A 23,881-nucleotide genomic window follows, 5' to 3' on the forward strand; every position below is an offset into this window, starting at 1 on the left:
CCAACAGCTGCTAAGTACTTTCTGAGTACCTACAAAGTACTAGGAATAAAAAGACGCCATTTTGTGACAATAAGACACTAAGTCCAGTAATGAAGGAGAGATTCATTCTCTGGTAATTTACTTCCCATCATGCCTTGGAACCTCCTATCTAAGTGTGCTCTACTCATCAACCAACCAAAAAGTCTTTTCTTAGTCCACTTGTTTTTCCTGTCCTGGAAGCTACATCGGAAACAGAAGACAGTGACATCACTGCCTTTGAGGGTTTTTAGAAGGGTGAAGAGTAAAATTAAACATACCTGAGTTACTAATAAAAGAAAATAATTAAATGTTAACTATAAGTAAATACTAATTATAACTAACTACTTCCTGACCCTGCAAAACCCAATGTGATAACTATCAGCTGTCCTATCAGTGACACAGACTGAGAAATGAGCCAATTTATGTAGCCTTTGGTTGGATACAAGGCTTTCTCAGAAGGGCAGACATGCTAAGGGACTCTTGTGTTCCTCAGTACTGGATGATTTCCTTATGCCTGTCTGGGGGCACTGACTGACTGCCCAGCCCTTGGGACCAGTCCATGATGATCTCAACCAGTGTACTGAAATTAGGTGTGTGTGTGGCTAGCCAGCCTATAGCTTGAGACCAAACTTAGCCTGTAGGATGAAGATGGCAATAGTCAACTGCTAAGACCGGGGTGTTCAGGGCAGAATTTTTATAGCTGTGTGAAATGCTTCCCTAACCTGTGTAAGGTCTTGGGTTCAATTCCCAGAACTGGAAGGGGAAAAAGTCCCTGCAGTCTTCAGTAACAAGTTAAATGTAGATTAGACCTCCCTGGCAATCCCCACTACTCAGAACTTTCATTCACAACAGGAAATAAAGCTTACCTACTCAAAGATTCTACAGCTATGCTGCTGAAAATCACTGGAGACTTAAGCAACTTCTTTCTTTCATCTCAGAGACAAAATTTACAAAACCCTTGGTGTCCTCCCCAGAAGAACCTACCTAAAATGAGTTCACTGCTCAAGAAATCTTACATTAAAGTCAAATCCTTTTCTCTGAGATCCTCAGGTACAGAAAGTAGGAATCCAATACTCAATACTAGAAACTTCTGAAAGATCTTGTCATCAAGGATCACAAGGAGCACTTCCTCAAGACACCAAAGTGCAGCTTTAGGAAGGCATAGCCACTGGCTGATGATGAAGGCTTCTGTGAGTAATAATGACTGAAACCAGTGGCAAGTAGTGCTCAGCCCGGGGACTACAGCTTTAAGTGTAGCAGCCAAGGGTTCACGGCCAGAGTACCATCCTCTCCGCCCTCCCCCTGAAATTTGAGGCAGGCCCCACCCAGAAGACTGGGTGATGGTGATGGAAAAACAGATTCCCTGCAATTGTAGCCTTCTGTGAGCCATTTCACAGAAGGATCTGAGACCCACCCCAACTCACTCTGACCAGGCATGTACATACACACTGAGAAACAACAGAATCCAGATGGTATGCCAGGACCCTGAAGCCTGGTTCTTTGAAAGTGAAATGTACCCACAATCCAAAAATGAGGTTTCCCAAACCCGATAAAGCGCCCTCTCTTTTCCCCATTCTAAGGAAGACAGAGAAAAGTGTGACCTTGCATATTTATTGTCCCCTCTGTCCTCTATACTTTCCAGGCTGCCATAACACAGTTCCCTATAACATGACCAATTTCCACACTTATAAGATATCCTCTGTAAGCCGGGCGGTGGTGGTGCACGACTTTAATCCCAGCAGTCAGGAGGCAGAGGCAGGAAGATCTCTGTAAGTTAGAGGCTAGCCTGGTCTACAGACTGAGTTCCAGGACAGCTAGGGGTTACACAGAGAAACTTTTGTCTTGAAAAACAAAAGGAGGAAGGAAGGAAGGAAGAAAGGAAAGAGGGAGGGAGGGAGGGAAAGAAGGAGGGAAGGAAGGAAGGAAGGAAGGAAGGAAGGAAGGAAGGAAAAAAGGGAGGGAGGGAGAAAGGAAGGAAGTCAGTTAGTCCTCTATATTTCCATAAAAGATATGTCAGGACAAGGAGAGTGACATCAAGAAATAAGCTGCCATCTGGTCTGCACTCTCTGGGTCTGAAGGAGTTAAAGACGAGGCATCATTTCCTACAAGGGTTGAGGCTAATGTAAACCACCTGCTAGATACAAGAAGCAGACCAGAGAGAGGGTCAGGATGCTCAGCTCTGGGGGTCTCTTCTGAAAAAATTGTAGTTTTAGGTGTTATGCCAGAGGGTCTGTGAGGCAGCTGAATTCCTTCCTCCCATGTTCCACCCCTTAGTCTGGGCTCCAGCTCCCTCCTAACAGCTAACTTCCTGAACACCATCACCTTACCTCAAGATAACACCAAAGTGAACTTTGGTCTTAGCTACTAATCCGTTTGAACTCTCAACTGCCAGCACTGAACCCTCTGCCAGCACTGAACCTCATTCTTTTACTACTACTACTCCCAGAATTTTAGGGCCATACAGGTTTCCACCTTGAGGTGTCATTCCTCAAACTCACCCCAGCCCCAACTCAAACATTCCAAAGATCCAGAGACTCACAAGTAAGAAATGGCTGCTGCATCTGTACACCAGAGCTCAGGGAAACTTAACCATCACTTGACCTGCTCAGAGCTACAAAAATTCCAGGTTCTTGTACCACTACCTAAAATAGATACCCTCTCCTTCACCTGAGCAACGTCTGCTCTGGTGGACTGAACACTAATGTTGGCAGTTCCTCTGGGGGGAATGCATCAAAAAACACAGGCAAGCAACCTGTGTCTTGGATCTTACCTGGTGTGCTACTAGAGGGCCCTGGCAAAGGCCAAGCTACCTTGATAAAATATTTATTCACTATACACGGGAGGCAGAAACAGGAGGTTTGCTTGTACCCAGTCTTAACAACAACAAAGCCAGGTGTAGTGGTCCTTGGCAGAGGCAGGCACAGCTTTCTGAGTTTGAGGCCAGCTTGGTCCACAGACCAAGTTCCAGGCCAGTTAGGGTGACATAGTAAAATCATTTCTCAAAAAACTAAACAAACAAAATTAATTAATTAATTAATTAATTAATTCCCAAACAATAAAAGGAGCTGTGCTGCTGGTGTGTCCTCTGGCTTAAAAGGGGGCTGAGTTGTTTTGTTTTGGGATGGTTTTCCTTTAGTTTTTTCAAATAGACCTGACTATCCTAGAACTTGCTCTAGAGACCAGGCTGGCCTCACACTCAGGGATCTGCCTGCTCTGCCTCCCAAGCCATGGGATTAAAGGTGTGCGCCACCACCATTCATGCCAAAAGAAAAAAGAGGGAAAACAAGCCAAGAGAAGTATTATCTTTCTCTACTGTGGGGGAAAGCCCTGAGTAGGCTACGTGGACAAGTCACTTGTTTTTCAGTTACTGGATGAATTCTCTTCTTGCTCTAAGGCACTAACTTTTGGCTCAGGCCTCTCTCCCTTTTCACACATACCACTCTCTTTGTAACCTAGATTTTTGACTCAGAGTCCTGAGAATCTGGAAAGGAATGAGGAGACTTCAGGAAGAACCCACACTCCGTTGTTTCTTCAAAGGTTGCTTACTAGTTGTCCTTGGTGGCTCACACCTCTAGAGCACTTTGAAAGGCTGAGGCAGGAAGACGGCTCTGAGTCCTAGGGCAGGTAAGGCCACATAATCAAGACCCTTGCTCAAAAAGGGGGAAGAAGTAAGTAAAGAGTTAGATAATGACCTAAAAGCCTTAGGAGGTCTGAGAAACTCCCAAAAGTAACGATGACAGGCACATGACAGCTAGGAACTGGGAAGCTCCTGACAAGAAACTCAAACACCAATTCCCTTGAGTATTTACAGCTTTGAGACTGCAGAGTACAGATCTGCAGATGTAATCTCCAACCTTCAAAAGTTCCCTTTTCTGCCCTATAAAACCCAAGCCCTTTGTATCTCTGCAGACTCCGCTCCCGAGAGAGACTGCTGCCCTTCATTGTTCCAGTTAAAGGACAATCTGCTTCTGTTGAGGTCAGTCTCTATTTTCACATTGCTGGGGTTAATCGGAGCTATCAATACTGATAACCTGTTCCTTCCCCCGTATTCTGTAAGGTCAAGATCTGAAAGATGTTAGCAGAAAGGTTGCCATCATGAACTAGACCGCGGCCTACAGGCAGATACTGAGGGAAGTGCCCGCGCAGGCGCACATACACAGCCCTCTGGGGCAGTTCATCAGCACTTACCCTCAACACTACCTTACACTCAGACCCCTGGCAGCTGACAAAAAGGACACGTTTTCATTGCCCAACATCGCAAAAACATGTAGGACCACACAAGGAAACAGGGAAGCCCTCTACTGGGCCGTCTCTACAGCTCTAGGACAGGCGCACACATTACTCCCTCTAAACAAAAACACGCTGACATCTATGAGGGGAAAGAAAGGCGCCAACTCCCGGATGTTGGCAAGCTCTGAGGCCAGCGCCTGTTTCTCAGTGTTTACTTGCTCTCCCTTTCCTCTCCCTCCCCTTTAAGGATGGCGCAAAGGGAGATGAGGGGGATGAACCATCCCACCCTCTCATCCATTTTTTGAACAAAAACAAAAAACAAAACAAAACAAAAAAAAACCCGAGAAGGAGTAAGGGAGAAAAAGTCTTAGTGCTGGGGGCCTTACCGGACTCTTAAAGCCAAACGTATCTACAGGTTTTAATCCGCCATTAGCATGTAAATCTTGAAAGGATAGGAGTAAGGGGGGGCCCAGTGGAAAGTAACCCCACACAAAAGAAAAGTTGTTGGGTTTCTTCTCAGTCGGCCAGGCAGAAGCAATCTTCCTGGCTGACAGCCAGAAGTGCGTCACAGCCAGGAGTCTGCTTTCTTTAAAGGCACAGCGAGCTTCCGCGCGGTCTGGGAGCAACTGCGTAGCCAAGAGCTCTGGGGGAGGGGAAACGCCTACCAGGAGGACCCAGGCAAAGCCAGCCCGGGCCCTAAAAACTGAGCAGGACGAGTGGGGGCGGGGAGGCTAAGGCTCAAGCCGGCAGGCCCCATTGCTGAAGGGAGAGCACGCGCAGCAAGGGCTGGAGGCTGTGGCGTAAACACACAAAAGCGCACCCGCCGCGGCCGGCCTCACCAACCTGAGACGGCCAGGACACTCCCCCTTCGCTGCTTTCCAGCAGGACTTAGGGCAGCAGCAGTGATGGCCTGTCCACCTCTGAGACCAGCCCTATCGGGCAGGCCCGGAGCCGCCGAACCTACGGCCAGCCCCTGGCGGGAAACGCGCCCGGCGCAGAGGAAGCCTGGGAGCCGAGCGCAGGGGAGCCGCACAACGCAGGCCTTTTACAGGGGCAGCTTCCTGCGGCGCCTGCGAGGGGGGGCGTGTCTGCAGGCGCACCGCCGCCCGCCGGCTCCCCACCACACAAAGCGCAGCTCCTTCAACCTCGCCGCCTGCCCTCGGACTTGGCCACCCTAGCCCGTTCTCTGCAGGAATTCTCTTCAGCCCGTACCTTCTGCGTAGCAGGGCCAAGATGTCATGCTGTGTGCCTGCTCCTGCCACTCAGCCACCCAAACAAGCAGCCTAGCAGTTTCTAGCCGCGGAGCGCAGGCCTCGCTGTCCTGTCCGAATAGCTGCGCTATTGTTGACTGGAATGGCCGCCAAAATCCCAGCTGTGCTGCCAGAACCTAATCCGCTGTTCCTCTGGGCATTTGTGGGGAGGGGCCGAGGGGCCAAGGCACAGTTCTGAGTATGGCAGGCACTGGCTGGAGCCCTCAACAGACACAGGTACAAGGTCAGATCATCTTCTGAGTCTGCTGCAACTACATGACTAAAAGAAATAAGTGTCAGACAAGACCATGACAGCATTGCCACCCACTGGACATCTGCTGGGATAGTTAAAAGGAACCCCCTCACTTTACAACTAGAAACATCTAATGAATTATGTACAACATATTGCTATTAAACATTGTTAAGGTTAGAAATGGACAAGTTTTTAATCCAAGATGGTACATATTAAGTCATATAAAAGATGCGAAGAAACGGTTTAGATGAGGGAAGGATTAGGAAACTGAAGTGATATTTTAATCTGGATCTCCAAGCACAAAATCATTTTTTTTCCTCTGAGGAAAGGGAGGAGAAAGCAGAAAGGTGTGGCAGCAGTGGAAGAACAGGTGCCACGGGTAAACTGAGGTCAGAATTGGAAAATCCTGAACTTCAAGGAATAAAATAAAGGATTTGGGATGGTTTTAACAGGGAGCTGTGGTATGAGTCAGATTAACCCGATAAATGGTTCTCTGGCAGCAACGTGAGTTAGGAGGCCACTCCAATAGGTAGGAAAGGTGCTGAGGACACAGAAGGTACAGTAAAAGAGAATACTGAAAGAGGAATGAGAAGCACTGAAGAGAAAGAGGCTAACAAAAAGCAAGAGACTCAAACCCACCATGGTGCTGTGTGCTGAAAGTCCTAGCAATCAGGGGGCTGGGGCAGAAGGCCAGTCTGGTCTACTACTAGAGTTCCAAGCCAGCCAAGGCAAAAGTAACACCCTGTCTCAAACAAAACAAAACTAGAAAGAGGAGGAACAGTACAGGGAAGAAAGTATATGGTATATGTGAATCAAATGTGAGGAGATGAGGGTCTGAAGAAGAAACAGGATATAACAGACAGTAGCTAATGCTTATTAAGAAGCTTCTAACGTGTCAAAACGTCCTACTGACCTAATGTGTTTCAGTTCATTAGGCTTCAACACCTCTTTGTGAAGCAGGTAAATTACCACTCAACTTTAAGTTGGCTTTTTAAAAAAGATTCATTTAATATATATAAGTACACTGTCACTGTCTTCAGACACACCAGAAGAGGGCATCAGATCCCATTACAGATGGTTGTGAGCCACCATGTGGTTGCTGAGAATTAAACTTAAGGCCTCTGGAAAAGCAGTCAGTGCTCTTAACCACTGAGCCATCTCTCCAGCCCAACCACTCAACTTTAGCCATGAGGAAACCAAACCACAGAGTGACTATCTTACACACACACATCATAAATCACTTGCAGTTAACTACATAACCCTGGCAAGTATTCCTCAAATTCCTAGGTGAAAGCAGAGCCTCCTCTGCTTAAAGAGTATTAACTCAGTAACATTTGCAAGGTGCCCAACACACTGACTTTCAGCACAGAAGGTGCTAGTGAATGTTTCACAAAGGTTAGTTTCTGTCACCAGTGTGTCCCAGCAGAAGACGATTTACCAGTGCTGAAGAAGTTGGAAGTGTTCCTCCTGGTACAGGAGATGGTACCTTCAGTGTGACTACCTTTTCCCCACCAGTCCTTTTCTTGGCTTTTACTTTACAGGGACACTTCAAATCTCAATCCCTCTAATATTAAACCATTAACAGTAGTAGATTATTGGGGACAATCACTTAGGAACTTCCTATACCGCATGTTTTTTTTTGGGGGGTGTGGATTTATTTTATTTTTAATAACATGTACAAAAAGGGAAGATGGCTCAGCAGGTATGCCTGATCTGGGTTGAAGACTTGGGTCCACATGGTAGAAGAGAACTCACTCCCAACAGCTGTTCTCTGACACACACAAACACATGCTTTTTAAAGTGTTTAAAAATTATAACCATGGACAATGATCAAGAAATGATTTTATATATATTTGCATGAAAGTCTTATCTTTCATCTAGAATGACAGACAACTCCTTAAGGACATACCCCAGTTCCCTCTCTATGATCAGCCACAGTCCCTAGCTTACCAAGGCTCATTAAATCTGTTCCACTGAACTACATTTGTATGGCAGCTTTCCAGAAACATCCTCTGGCTACTAAAAGAATATGTGTGCCGAGTAGAGGGGATGAGGTGCTAGTGAGAACCATGCCCAACACTGCAGACACACTGCCTCTCCAAGGCCTACAGCCTGTACTCACCATCCCTCTGTCGTCTGTACTTAGCAACTGCTATCAGCAGAAAAGAAAGCTCGTATTCTAAGGAGTACCACAAACACAAATGCTCATATTTTATGAAAAGGAATGGCAAAAATAATTAAAGACTGACGATACCTAAAATTGTATGGGGTAGAAAAAGTCCCCACCCAATCTCTGCAGACCCATTTGGTACTGTCAGCCCTGGAAACTTCACAAGGAAGACAGAATTGATAGTGTATCTCTCAACAGGTTCCAGATGAACAACCATGGAAGGCTTGAAATCTCCTCGGAATTTCCCTTCCAAGTCAGGCCAACTAACTTACGGGCTAGCCAGGAAGTTTGGCTCAATTCCGACTTCTCTTTCTTCTCAGCCAAGAAAGATCACTTGGCTCCTACCTGGTTCTGCAAGCCACTCATTACCCCAGCAAAACGGGGGGGGGGGGGGGGGGGGGGAGGCTCACAATGCAGTTGGAGCAAATTCTGATAGAAGTTATTCCCCTGAGACAGCCCAGAACTGGGGTGATTCTAATATAAACAAATGCTACTCAAGGCCTCTATAACCTGGCTCCGCTTTACTTCTCCTCACACGTATGCCCTTACCCACTCCCCCCCCCAGGCAGGTCTGCACTTTTAGATGGGATCTTGTGTACAGGAACGGCTCTAGGGTCAGACACAAATGAGCCCTGGTTCTACATTGTTGGTTCGAACATTTACTAGCCAGGTGGCCTTAGACAAGTTATTTAATCTTTCTAATTCTCAGGTTCCATTTCTCTAAAGTAGAGATAAGCATAGTGTTTCCCCCACTGAGTTAATGGGCAGATTAAAAAAACAAAGCGTGGCAAGTGTTTAGTATAGGGCCTCAGCGCTATTAATTACACTAACAGCAGCTTTTATTGTGCCAGGAAATCAAGTGGAAGAGTGAGGAAAGAGCAGAAGACCAAATGTTGTTTTAAAGTTCAGGAAATCTAGCCAGGTGGTGGTGGCACATGTCTTTAATCTCAGCACTCAGGAGGCAGAGGCAGGTCGATCTTGGTGAGTTCAAAGCTAGTTTGGCCTACAGAGTTTGGACAGCCAGGACTACACAAGACTACCTGTCTTAAAAAAAAAAGAAAAATGAGGTTCAGGAGCTGGGTGACTTGTTTACAAAAGCTAGGCTTTTAAGTAGCCTACTAAACCCCAACACCATTCTCTACCACTTTGGAGAATACAGTCACTGAATAATTGAATAAATAAGCTAGTACACTATCAACAGCGTGGAGGAACCTGCACATCTGTCTTCTCAGAATCATCTTTTTAAGTCAAAACAACCTTTAAAACATAACAACTGAAGGTCTGGAGAGATGGCTTGATGGTTAAGGGCACTGGCTGCTGTTCCAGAGGACCTAGGCTGAGTTCCCAGCAACCACATGGCAGCTCACAACTGTATTACTCTAATTCTAGAAATCTGACCCCCTCTTCTGGTCTCTATAGGCACCAGGCACACACATGATACACAGATATATATGCTGGCAAAATTACCCATACACTATATTTTTTAAGTAGTCACAGCCAGGTATGGCATGATACACTTTTAATCCTAGCACACAGGAGGCAGAGGCAGGTGCATCTTTGTGAGTTCAGGACATCTTGGTCTATATGGAGAGTTCCAGACATAGTGAGACTGTCTCCAAAACAAACAAACAAAACAAACAAATGAAAAATAGCAAAACTTATGAGAAGCAACAAGCACTGAAGAAAAGCATTCCACTAGGGAAACATTGGTGACAGACAGTTCAGGGTAAGGAAGGGAAGATGAAAAGAAAGGCTGCAGCTGGTTGGAGAGATGTACTGTGTCAGAGACAGGTCCTCCAGCTCATTTCCCACTACCCTCCTCTCCCTCTCCAGAGGGCAGTGGCTGGTTAATGAGTCACTGTTGGAAAGCCTGAAGCTTCCTGGGGAAAAAAGCAGAGGGCAAAAGCAACACCCAGAGAGGACTGATTAGTCAAGTCCAAGAGTCCCCACTCAGTTCTCCCTCAAGATGGCCCTTCTACAAAATTAAGAACCTGTTTGCCCTGTTCCAGTGCCACAAGGAGAAACATGGCTGTGTGTCCCTATAGGCACTATATCTGCCTCAGTATTTGCCTATAACACAGAATTATGGAAAGAGGCAAAGAAACCAAATCTGCAGAAATGTGACTATAACTTCCAGAGTCAGCCTCCAGTCCACAGTAGCAGAAAACATGTTATATTTGATGTTGAAAACACGTTTAGGGCACCAGTGAGAGATCAGCTCTCCCTGTCAGGATGGAGACTTCACAGCTGCATATGTAGAAGTATTAACAAACAGAATGGCTGTGGATTTACCAAAACAACTAAGGAAACAGTATTCTAGGCAGAGGGAAGCGGCTATCCCAACTATATGACGTGAAGACTGAAATGGAAAGAAGCAGTATAATCCCGGGTGTGGTGTGCATGCTGTAACTTTAGTACTAGGGAGACAATAAAAAGACAATTGCTTATACTTTAAGGCTAGCCTAGGCTACACATAGAGTTTTAGGCCTGTTTGGGCTACAGAGTAAGAAGGAAAAGGAGGAAAGCATCAGTAGCTGTAAACATAAGCTCTACAAATTGTGGTCCTAGCTGTGCAGCCATGGACATGTGATCTAGCCTCTGTGCTCTCACTCTCCCCCTGTAAAATGCAAATGCAAATAACAGTTCTTTCTCGTGCTTTGAGTTAACAGGACAAGAATGTTAAGTGTCTAACAGCACTTGGTGCGGAGATAAATGTTATCTGCTGTTAAGAGGTTGAAGGGTCAATAGAAGAAAGTGCTGACCATGTTCTTTTGAACATGAAAAGCACTGCCTACCCCTTAACCTGGAACTTCAACTTACCCTTCTATCCTAGCTCAAACGTGACTTCTTCACTAAGTCTCTCTAATCTAGACATCAGACAATACACCAAGGACTCCTCTGCATTCTCAAGGCAGCATAGTCCTTCCTTTCACAGTACTCATGGTTTCTAACTACATGTGCTTGACTAATGTCTCTTTCTTCCACCACACATCACCAATAACTCATCACCCATCTCTTGCAACTCAAAAGAGAATCTAGCACGCGGCAGGTGCTTGTTAAGATTCCTTACACCCAGAAGTAAGCCGATGTAGAACCTTTTCATTTCCTTAATGTAACGAAAGTTTTTTTTCAAACTATCTTGAATATGCATGTTTAGTTCTTACCATTATTTTCTAAATAATATATTATAATTATTTACGTAGCATTCATGTTATGAGGAGTGTTGTAAGCCATCTAGAGATGATTTAAAGTATTTAGAAGTATGTGCAAAGATTAAATACAAATACAACAACATTTTGACCAGTCACAGAATATGGCCTGTTTTGGGGGTTTTGGGGGAAGGCAGAGTGAAGAGGTCTTGTTTTTGTTATTTGTTTGTTTTTGTCTTTTGAAACAGAGTTTCTCTGTGTAGTTCTGATCTATAAACCACCCTGGACTCAAACTCAAGAGATCTGCCTGCCTCTGCCTCCCAAGAGCTGGGATTAAAGGTCTTCTTTAGAAAAACAAAAGCATATGAACCTATTAAGAGCTAAGGGGGAAAAAGGTTCCATAGTCCAGCTTCATAGTACAGCCTTTGAATCCAAAAGTAGGCAAATCTCTGAGTTCAAGGCCAGCCAGATCTTGCAGAAATTCTAGGCCAGCCAAGGCTACATAATGAAACACCAAGTCAAAACCTTCCCCCCACAAAAAGATTTGCATCAAAAACAAACACCTGCCAACAAAGTAAAAGTATGAGACTACAAATGAAAGAAAAGAAAGAACACACAGATGAAGACAGAAGACTCCATTTTGTTAAATGGCAAAAATCTGCCAAGCAATTGTGTGGCACATGCGTTTAATCCCATGGGGGGTTGGGGGTGGGGGCAAGATCCAGACAAATCTGAGTTCAGTGCTAGTCAGGTTGGTCTACAAAGCAAGTTCCAGGTTGGCCAGAGCTACAGAGAACCTGTCTTGAAAAAGAGCAAAAAATAAAAACAAAAACAAAGAAATATAAGGGGCATAAAATATACAAAGTATTTGTCCCAGTTTGCTTCATTGTTATTGCAATAAAACACTAACAAAGAGTGACTTAAAGGGCCTGGTTAAGAGCACTCACTGCTCTTCCAGAGGTCCCAGGTTTGGTTCCTAAGTAGCATATGGTATTTCACAACTCTCTGTAACTCCAGAGAATCCACTCTCCTGGCCTCTGAGGTACCAGGCATGCACATGATACTCAGGCATGCACTCAGGCAAAACACTCACATAAAATTTATTTATTTATTTATTTAATATATATATATATATATATATATATATACATACACGAGTACACTGTAGCTACCCACCAGAAGAGGATATGGGATCCTATTACAGACAGTTGTGAGCCACCTTGCTGGAATTGAACTGAGGACCTCTGGAAGAGCAGTCAGTGCTCTTAACTGCTAAGCCATCTCTCCAGCCCAATGAAATAACCTTTTAAGTTAATTGTGGTATAAACTTTTTCTAAGAAGATTTTTTTTCTTAATTTTTTAAGTTCATGTATCAAACTATACTTTAAAAGTGAATCCACTTGGCCAGATATGGTAGCACACTGTAACCCCAGCACTTTCAAGGCTGAAACAAGTAAGATCAACATCTTATTTAAGGCCAACCTTGGCCAATATTGAGTTTCGAGTTCAAGAACACACACAGACTCTGTTTCCAAAAACAAAACAATCAAATAAAAGTTTAAAAAAAGTAAATCCTTTTAAATGAAATCTTTATATTGAGCCCTGGGATACAGATAAAAATAGAAAGTTTATATAAAAATATTTGGAGCTCCACCTGGTTCTTATAGCTTTTGTAGAATGGTGTATAAAAGTTACTGTCAGCCCCAAGCAGGAAGAGATGCATGCCTGAAAGACCTGACAGTAAAAAGAAAGACAACTTTGAGAATTACTTTTGAGACCTCTACAGAGAATTATAAGAATGAGGAAACCAAAATTCTAGAAATACTTTCAATTTCTAGACTAGTGCATAGATACCAAAACCAAAGAACTATGCATAAGCAAGAGTAGCAACAATTTCCTTCCATTGAGAATAATATTAACTCTATCAAACATATATTAATACTGTTATCCTTACTGAAGAGGTTTTAAAATGTTGAACAACAATCCAATTATCCTGAGACTCATATGTACGATTAATATTCAAACACAGGTCTGTCTCACTTCAAAGTTTATAATCTAAACCAGACAGATTGAGAGTTAGGTCTATAGGGTCTCCTAGTTACAAGTAACTAAGAACTAGTGAAAACTATGTTTGGTTCTAAAGCCATAGGTCTGGGTCCCATTTGAAACAGTGACAATAACTAGAAGGTCTAAGATAGGATGACTATCCTCAGGTATTTAAAAGTAAAAGGTTAGTATATTAATTTTCAATTGAAATGTATTCATTTTCTATAGCCTATCTCACATAGCTGCAGGAAGCACCTGCAGTAAGAGAGGAAACATGATCTCTTCAGTGGATACATGTAACTGCAGACATTCATAACTGATCCAAGTGCTGAGAACAAGTAACTGTCAAATGAAGTCATAAATGGACATGTATATAACCCTTGTAGAAAAGGTGACAGAAACAAAGTCAGAAGGGTGGAGTGTGCTAGGACGCTGTCTTCAGGGCATGACACGGCCACTGCACTTTAGAAGTCACAGCAACTGTGATTACAGAGCAGTGCAAGATTGGGCCTGACAACATCTTGTCAGGAAACTCCAGCCCTCCCTGAGGATCTACGTAGTATAGCCATTGGTAAGGTGCCCATGTTCCTGAAAGCTATCCTAAGGAAAATCACTGGGTCATTAAAAAAAAAAAGAGAGAGAGAGAAAGAAAGAAAGACATTAAAGTAGGAGGAACTAGCTACAGGATCATTGGAGTGTGACAAGAAAGGGTAATAAAGAGTAAATATAACCAAAATAGTGGTGCACATGTATAAAAATGTCAGGATAAATATCATTACTAAGTATAAATTTATATCAATAAAAAGAGAGGGAGGGAGGGAGGGAAGGAGGGAGAGAGGGAGGGAGGGAGCAAGGGGACCTATAGTATATGCCACTAATCCCCGTACTCAGGAGACAGAAGCAGGCAGCTGTCCATGAGTTCCAGGCCAGCCAGGGCTACATACTGAGACTATCTCAAAGAGGGATACAGGGACTTTTAGAGAAATTTCCAATGTCTAAAAATAATTTTAGAAATGTGTTCCCAGGTTGGAAAGATGGTTCCGCAGTTAAAAGCACTGACTGCTCTTCCAGAGGTCCTGAGTTCAATTCCCAGCAACCACATGGTGGCTCACAACCATCTGTAACGGTATCTGATGCCCTCTTCTGGTGTGTCTGAAGACAGAGACAGTGTACCCACATACATGAAATAAATAAATAAATCTTTTTTTAAAAAAAGAAAAGAAATGTGTTCCCATTTAGAAGTGTTTGACAGAAAGCTGCTGATCACATGGTATTACCAATAAGACAGTTACGTGTATTGGGACTGGAAAGATGGCTCAGTGGTTAAGAGCACTGCTTGCTCTTCCAGAGGTCCTGAGTTCAAATCCCAGCAACCACATGGTGGCTCACAACTATCCATAATGAGATCTGATATCCTTTTCTGGTGTGTCTGAAGACAGCTACAATGTACTTAATATATAATAAATAAATGCATCTTAAAAAAAAAAAAAAGACAGTACCTGTGGTTAAGAGAATAAAGGCTAGTCATTTCCTGTTATTTTTGATCCATATAACAAACCACTTGGGATCATGCTGCCCTCACCAGAACAGTCAATCAGTACTTGTGTATGGCTCTGTACCACTTACTCATCATGTGTTTGCCATTTATAAAGTATTTAAAGTGTTCCTCACAGCAGCTCTGTAAGGAGTATTATTTTCAGTTTACCGAAGAGAAATTGGTCAGAGAAATTAAATACCAGAGTTAAGATAGCAATTAAAGCTCAAGTATACTAAAGCTCTGAGTTTGAGGCCAGAGTGGTCTACAGCATTCCAGGGCAGCCAGAGCTACACAGAGAAACCCTGTCTCAAAAACAAAAAACAAAACCTATATGAACTGGGTCATGACACACACACGCACACACAGAGTTCAACATCTAATTATATAAAGAATAAAATCAAAATCCCCTAGCACATTTGGAGCTGAAGAGATGGCTCAGTGGCTTGAAGCACTTGTTCCTCCAGAAAACCCGAGTTTGATTCCCAGCACCCACATGGTAGCCCACAATCATCTGTAACTCTAGTTCCTGAGGCTCCAACATTCTCTTCTGACCTTTGCTGGCCCATATATGTGTGCAGGCCTACATCCATACATAAAAAATAAAATTAGGTCTAGCCTTCTAGTTTCCTTTCCAATCTCATCTCCAGCTAATTAAGTGTCTTTCCCTTGACAAAGCAGACATTTTCTAGGTTCTGTATCATTGCGTGTGAATCTACCGAAATGCCCTGTCTTCTACAACTCTTAACCTCCTATGTATCCCTTATCATCTGACTAACATGCTCCCTTCAGCTCCCCTAGTCTCTCCCACAAGGAACAGTTGTTCTTTCTTCCATATTTCCACTTACTGCTTGTTCCTCACATACTTTAGTTCACTCCCCCTATAGGAATGCTAACTGTATATCTGTCTGTTTCACACAAATTAAGATCATAAAGGACAAAAAAAAAATACTGTTTCACTCCCTATAACACCTGAACAAGGTAGCCGTTAAACAAAAGCTTGCTGGTTGAATGACAGATAATTGTCCCCAACTTAGTAAATTCCTTCATTAGGCAGCTGGTAAAGCCAGTCAGAAAAATGTTTCTCTAATTGTAAGTCATACACCTAACATGAATAGGTAGAAAACAATTTTAATGTCAAAAGCATGCAACTTGAGAGGGCCTTGCAAGCAGAATGCCTTTGCACAACCATGACTAAAGGAAAGGCACTGAGGCAAAGAGCAGATAGGAAGACTTGAACTGCGTTTGTCCAGCCCAGCCTCCTGTGCTCACTAAGCAGCCTAGTTTCTTGGGGTTATCTGTAGGTCAAAGGGACAGAAAAGCCACACTGTTTCTCCAGCAACTAGGCCTGCTCTTGGGCATTTAACTTCTAATTGTGGGTCCGTAGAGCCTTTTCTCCAAATGAATCCTACTGCAACTCCTTTCCAAAAGGGCTCAGAGTTAACAACAGCAGAAAAGAAAGTCTCCCAAGCCTCGAAGTCACAAAATCCACACTATCTGCTTTGATGAAAGTTGCTCCACCCTCTTTAAACAATAGTCCTTCTAAGGAGCAACTTCTCCCAGTCCCATCATGTCCTGTGATTGTGTTTCAGGGGAGAAGTCCCAAGGGCTGCAGCAACTTTGTGCTGGACCCATCTGTGGCTGCCAGTAGAAAAGTCATTATAATTTTAGGGGGAAAAAGAAACTCCACTGCTACCCCAGTACTTAAACAGATATGTCTTCCTCCCCCTCTCCTTCCCCTCCCCCCTTCTTCTCCCTCTCCCCTTTCTTTCCCCCTCCCTCCTTCTTCCCCTCCCTGAGACAAAGTCTTTCTGTCCCTTGTTAGCCTGGACCTCACTTTACAGAGCATGCTGGACTTAAACTCTGACAATCTGGTTGCCTTAACCTTCCTACTAATGGAATTAAGGTGGAATATATCACCTCAAACCTTCTTAGGCTTACCTGAGTTTCAAATCTAAAACTTTTAGCATCTTATAGTCAACATAAAGATGAGGAAAAACAACAAAGAAATAGAGAGAAAAAACAAGTGAGCATCAGCAGCCAGACTGAAAATGCATCAGTCTTCTTGGGGGTTCTTCCAGAGATGGACCCACCTTAGCTCAACAGCCACAGCTTCCTAGAGGCATATGTCCTACCCTTCTTATGGCCCTTAAAGTGTTTGTGATTTCAGAAGACTACCAGAAAACGGGCTAATTTTCTTCACTATCTAATCATTTTGACCTTGAAGCATGAAGCAATATGCTTATTAAAGAATATAAAAACTGTAAAAAAAAATATGGAGCTATGTACCTATATTTTTAATCATTGCTTAAAACATTTACAAAACTACCTTCATACAGTATTCCATGTGAGAAGCAGAAAGAAAAACTAGGTGTATTAGTAAATCATACCTTTTTGTCACAAAATAAACAGAGAAATAGAGACAGACAGACAGGATAAGAGGTAAGAGAGATTGACAGATGGACAGATGATGGATGGATAAAGTTTATTACTTTGCTTAATTCTTAGATAAGACATTTCAGATGGTTTCTAAAGAGTGAATCTACCCATTACAAATTAAGATTGCTATCTCTGAAGATACCAGAGATTGGTTCAGGGGCTAGATGTGCAGTTCAGTGGTAAAGTTCCTGCCTAGTATGCTGTGGGTTCAGTTCTGAGCACTGCTGTTAAAAAAGAAAAGGAAGGAAGGAAGGAAGGAAGGAAGGAAGAAGGGAAGGAAGGAAGGAAGGAAGGAAGGAAGGAAGGAGAAAAAAGGAAGGAGCAACAACTGTATACCAGAATAAATGAAAAGGCTGAGAATATCATTACTTTGAGGGAGACAGACAAGTAGAGGGGACAAAATATGTATAATATGTCACATTATTTAAAACAATAACAAACTTAGCTTTTGCCAAGATGGCACCAAAAGCAAAGAAGTAAGAGAAGAAAGGTTCTTACAATGACAAAGGGAAGGCCTTGAAAGCCAAGAAGGCAGTGCTGAAAAATATCTACAGCCACAGAAATCTCCAAGTCACCTACCTTCTGATGGCTCAAGACCCTGCAGTTCCAGAGGCAACCCAATATCCTCAACAAGGGTGCACCCAGGAAAAACAAGCCATCATCAAGTTCCCCTGAACCCCTGAGTCAGCCATGAAAAAGACAGAGGACAACAACACACTTGTGTTATTGTGGATGTCAAGGGCAATAAGCACCAGATCAAACAGGCTATAAAAACACTCTATAGCACTGATGTGGCCAGAGTCAATCAGGCCTTGACAGAAAAGAAGGCTTATGTTTAGCTTCCTCCTGATTATGATGTTCTGGATGTTGCCAACAAAATTGGGAGTCCAGTCAAACTGGCTAATACTAAATACACATCTTTACACACACACAATACATTAATTTTGTCTCTGGAAAAGCTCTCAAATACAATCCAAGCTGTCCATTTAAATATGAGGGAACTTCAGTCCATTGAAGTTAGACAACTGGTCCCTGGTCACACCACTAATTAGCAGGAGTATGAAAACCCAGATACACTCCCTGCATAAAACACGAGCATGTGGTTATCTACACAGCTTCCCCTTTCCAGCTTTTCACTGTCTTTTTCTTCTGTGGCCAAAGGGATGGGAACTAACACAGGAGTCGCACACACAGAGAATAGCTCTACAATCCAGAAGCTGAGAAATGTGCTTACAGCCAGAACCTTTCTACAGTAACTCTAACAGGTATGAGTCTGTGTTCAGTGTCTGGCTCACAGGAGTTCTGGGTAAAGGGCCACACAACAGAGGCCAGTGAAAACTTCTGGACATTCTCCCACAATTAGAAATATATATATTACATATTTCCCACCTCCTACAGTAACCCCTGTTTGTGTCATGACTGACATCTTGGAGAGCCTAGATCAGGGGAAAAGTAGCAGAGAACCTGGGCAAGAAAAAGCCAATTCATATAAAAGCAGAGAAAGGGCAGGAACCATTTTGACTCACCTTCTGGTAGACAGCCCTGTAAGCTTGGACAGTAGCCCACGGCAGTGTGAATTTGAACTTGCCTCTCCTCAGGGAAGAGGCAAAGGGATGAGAATGCTGTTCATTGCCACACCCCACCCACTGTTGGGCAGCTCAGGCTCCCATCATCCCTGGCGACTCTGGAGCTCTGTGGATCACATGTCAACAAGAAGGGAAGAATGAGGGCCAGGCCAGTGGAGTGAGTCAATGACAGAGCAGGAAGTCATTGGGCAGAATACTGGCCTCCTGCGGCAAGAATGTCAAGCCACACCTCCACTACATCAGCTTTTAGGAGGTCCTTCCCAGTGAGGATTCCAGAGTCTAAACCAGGCAAATCCCTCGGAAGGCTCTATACCACTCTCCTTTTCAAACATGTCTCTCTGGCTCGAAAGACTTGCAGTACTTTTTCTCAAGCATCAGATCTAACCTCTATGGCCTAAGTTTCCAAGTCCACCGTATGGCCTCTAGCCACTTGTTCACCCTTATTTTCCACTCTTTCGGAGTAGATGAAATTCATCCAGCCACCCTGCATCTATCTGTGCATGGCTCTACCTGTCTCATTCTGATGCCTTCAGTTATCCAGGAGGCACAAACAAACCTTCAGGGGTCAGGCAAGTCATAGGAATAAATGTTCCAGTGAACCATATGGCAAAACGAGGGAGCGCTGCCCCCTCCAAAAGGCAGCCAACTATTTATACAATATTCTACTGTGACCATCGTGATAAACTTTTAAATAATGTTTTAGTAGTTTTCTGTCTTGCAACAGAATGAAGAAACTTCTCCAAAGTCAAGCACCTGGCTCAATGCTGGCAACAGTTTCTAGACTTCTATGAAGCTTAAGCAAATATTCTCTACCATCAGACTGCGTAGTAGACAAGTGTGAATACCACAGACCCATCATTCATAGCTCATGATATAAAACCTAAATAGTGTGATGGGAAGCCCAGATCATAGCTTATCTAAACAACCTAACGTGTGCCTCTCATCTGACCCTCTTTCACACCCATCTTATCTGTCAAAGTTTTGTCCTAGCTATTCAAAGAGCTACTAAAAGGATCTCACAATTCCTATAGGGTTTACAGATTAGACAACACAACCAAGTCTAAATTATGCACTGCCCTACAGAATTGTACTTTGCTTCTGTGTGTTTTAGATTCAGCTTCCTTAACAAACCACCAAATATACTTATATAGTTCTTCCATGTTGATTTTTTAAAAAATGGGGCCTCGTTTTGCTATGTAGTTAGACCAGGCTGGCCTCAAACTCACTGAGATGCACCTGTGATCCATCTGCCTCCTAAATGTTGGGACTAAAGGAAGGCACCAAGTATACTAAGCTCTAAATTGAATCTCACGTTTTGTTTTGCTTGGCTTTTCGTGATTGCGTCTCACCATAGAGCCTGCAGCCTGGACCAACTTGCTGTATAATCCAGGCTGGCCTCAAACTCATGATCCTCCTGTTTTAGCCTCTCCAAGTACTAGGGTTACAGCCATGGGTGCCAAAGACATGTTCAGGTCATACTGCATCCACCCTGCCACAGGGCACCAAAAACTTAATATATTGTCTGAAAAACAAATATCTCTGGCAAGGCATTGGAAGACATTCAAGTGGTCAGGTAAGTGTACTGGAATATATGCAGTCTACTCCTTACCAGACAAACCAGTCCTCAGCTGTAATAAGGCAGAAAAAAATCTGCAAGGCTGAGTCACTGGCATTTCCTAACCCAACTTCAAAGAAACTGGCCCTTAAATAGGACAGAAAGAAAAGGCAACATGACACAGCTGCCAAGAGAAGCCTCAGTGCAGGAGCATGCTGTGCACTAATGCCCCCTTTCCTTCTACAACCATTAGATCATTCGACTTCTGCCAAGTGGTCCCTTATTAGAGTGACTGACTACCTCAAAGGCTACACAAATTCTTGGTTTTTCTCCTCCCAATCAATGACAGCTAAGATACTGCCCTTTCCAAGTAGCTCCTCCTCCAGTTTATCAGAGGAAAGGCTGAAAAAAAAAAATTCCCTGAAAACCTCCATTAATCATGGTAAGATCTACAGTACTGTGTACAAGGGAGCATGCTTCTCAAACCTACTATGTATGCTTCAACTTTTACTAAAGAGTCAGAATGAGGGGCTGGAAAGGGGGCTCAGCAGTTAACAGCACTGGATGCTCTTCCAAAGGACCAGCACTTCCCATTACCCACATGACAGCTCACAGCCATTTGTAACTTCAATTCCACAGAAAATTCCATGCCCTTCTGACCAAGGGCACTACACATAGACATTCATGCAGGCAAAGCAGCTATACACATAATTTCCCTTTAATTCTTTTATTCAAAAAAAAAAAAAAAAAAAAAAAAAAACTCAGAAGGAAGACCTATGAAGCCTGCTTGTCTAACTACAGAACTAAACTGTGAGGGAGGAATGGTAGGTAGCACATGGCTTTGATCCAGCACCTTAGGTAGAGGGAGGAGGATCTCTGTGAGTTGAAGCTAACTTGTCTTCACAGCAAGTTCCAGGTTAGCCAAGGCTACATAGTAGGAGAAACAACAACAAGCCAAGAATAATAAAAACTTGACTGTAAAGGAGAAAACAGACATGACAGCAAATGCCTCTAGTCCCAGCACTTAGAAAGGTGGAGGCAGGAAAAGTCAGCTGAGCTCAAGATCATCAACCACTGGGTAAATTCCAGGGCAGCTTGGGCTGATGATCTTTAAATAATTAAGTTCCTAAAACTATAAAAGACAGGCAATAGCATGCTTTTACATATGATGGGAGGAATATTAAATCAGGTATGGTGGCACATACATGTAATCCCAGCACCATGGGAATAGGCTGAAGCAGGATTTTTAAGTCCAGGCCAGGCTGGGCTACCATATAAAACTCTCTCTCAAAACATCTTTAAAAAAGAAAAAATGTATGCTGTTACCAAAAGAACAAGCACATTTAACAGAATTAAGTGTAAATATATATAAGTAATTTAGAATAAAAGAACCAATCAAACAAATAAAATGTAAAATGAAAAATTCTGTTTAGGTTCATATGAAAAGCGTTGCCCATAGTGGGAAGGCTGTCGCTTGAACTCTGGATGTGACGGAGCTATCTAAGACATCCAGACAGTCTCAAGGTACTTAGTAGAACATGATTCAGTGCCACCTTTGAAAAGCAAAATCAAAGGAAGAAGGAGCATAGCAGAGGGTCTTAGAAGCACAAGGTGTTGAGGCTGGAGATGGTTCAGCCGTTAAGGGCGCTCACTGGCTGTTCTTCCAGAAAACCCTGGTTCAATCCAGCACCCATACTGTGGCTAAACTGCCTATAGCTCCAGTTCTAGGGGATCCAATGGTGCCTCTGGCCTCCATCAGCAGTGCGTGAATGTGGGACACAAACAACATGCAGACATTTAAGAAAGTGAGAAAGAAAGGAAGGAAGGAAGGAAGGAAGGAAGGAAGGAAGGAAGGAAGGAAGGAAGGAAGGAAGGAAGGAAGGAAGAAAAAGCACACAAGGTTGAACACAGAGACTATCTGTCCTATAAAAGGCAAGAAAGATTTTTATGGCCCTCCCATGAGAAAACAAAAACAGAGCTAAACAGTGGCAATTATAGGACGTCTGATTGTGTTAACATGAGAAGACTTTTCTATATACTGTACATGTTGAAAACATGGGACCCACCAACATTCCATCATGAATGGGGGAGTTCATAATGCTCCTCCCCTCCCTGAGGAGCTACAGGCAGTAACAATTGTTGGGGAGGAGTCCTATTCTTCAGTGATATACTACTAGTAAACTGCCCTTGCTCAAGTAACACCACCATGCTCATGCAAGTAATCCTAACTACAGCGAGTCTCCATCCCCTACCCCCGTGTGTGTGTGTGTGTGTATCTTTTCTGTCTCTGTCTCCCTGCTCTGTCTCTGTGTGTATATGTGTGTATCTCTCTGCTGTCTCTCTCTCTGTATATTTATATTTGTGTCTGTCTGTCTGTCTCTCTGTGTGTGCCTGTGTCTCTTTGTGCCTGTCTGTCTCTCACTCTCTGTGTCTCTGTCTCTGTGTGTCTCTGTCTCTGTCTCTGTCTCTCTCTCTCTCTGTATGTGTCCTCATACAGACAACTTCTTCCTCACTGCTGCTTAGTGCTTCTGGATGATAAGATTTGTTCCATCTGTTTCTAGTTTCTTTTTAAACTTCTAGAACCAGCCTTTAAGTCACCTCATTGGCCCTCTATCAGCTTGAACTATAGGCAGGCTTGAACTAAGACTGGTTTCCCTAGGGATCTCCCTAAGAAACCACTGGCAACCAAGCAACATACACTCTCCAGAGAATCTGGGTACAGCTGGTCCATATCCCTCCAGACTTCTTGAGTCTGATAACTTTCCTCTGTTTGTTCCCAATTCTGGATTTAAAGACACTTTATACAGTTAATATACCAAAACTACTTTCCTTAAGATTCCTTTGGCTTGTTAACCCCTCCAAAGACTTACCTATTTCCTTCATTGAGTTCACTCTTAAAATAACTATCAATATGGTTTCTGATTTGCTGACTGCACCAAACTAACACAAAGATAAATAAACTGAGCTCAAAAGAAAGAAAAAAACCTGGTGTGAATGGCTAAAAAGACCCCATCTCAAAAAGGGGGGGTCTGCAGTTCAGTGCAGAAACCCTAGATTTAATACCCACTACTACAAAAGCAAGCTAAGAAAAAAAAGGAAACCCTAGAGCTAGAAACCAACTCAAAGTTGCACTAGCTCATAGCTTAACAATCTAGTAGTATCAAAAATGTATGACAGGGTTAGAGAGATGGCTCAGCAGTTAAAAGTACTGCCCTTTCAGAGGACCCAGGATTGATGCCCAACACCTACACTAACACTGTGGCTCACAATTGTCTCTAACAACAGTTCCAGGGGATCTGACACCATCTTCTGGTTTCTTTGGATACCACGCACAAAAGTAGTGCATATATATATATACATGAATGCATAATATCCACATGTTTGTTTTTATTTTGTCTTGATTTTTATTTTCGTGTTTATGTTCATCGGTGTACATACATGTGTATGTATATGTTGTATATGTATATATATATGCATATATATACACATACATGCATACATGCAGTGCCCACAGAGGCCATCAGATTCCCCTGGGACTGGGATGTTGTGATGGTTGTGAGCAACAATATGGGTGCTGGGAGCTGATTCCTCATCCTATAGAAGATCAATAAGTAACAGCTTTTAGCCACTGAGCCACCTCTCCCAGTCCCT

The 23,881-nt window shown here is 43.3% G+C and overlaps 1 protein-coding gene across 4 annotated transcripts in view; it reads right to left on the reverse strand.

Moving 5' to 3' along the window:
• NUMA1 (nuclear mitotic apparatus protein 1) overlaps positions 1-23,881 on the reverse strand; it is a 69,872-nt gene that overhangs the window by 38,816 nt on the left and 7,175 nt on the right. The window contains exon 1 of one of the 4 annotated variants that reach the window (XM_080912597.1): positions 5,092-5,224. The exons of 2 other annotated variants lie outside the window; for them this stretch is intronic. The gene's annotated coding sequence lies outside the window, so the exon portion shown is untranslated. Of the gene's footprint in view, positions 1-4,634; positions 4,772-5,091; positions 5,225-23,881 lie in introns of those variants that run through there. One more of the 4 variants, XM_080912599.1, reaches the window with a different exon arrangement.

The sequence above is a fragment of the Micromys minutus genome (assembly GCF_963924665.1).
Source record: "Micromys minutus genome assembly, chromosome: 2".
In the NCBI taxonomy this organism is placed as follows: domain Eukaryota; kingdom Metazoa; phylum Chordata; class Mammalia; order Rodentia; family Muridae; genus Micromys; species Micromys minutus.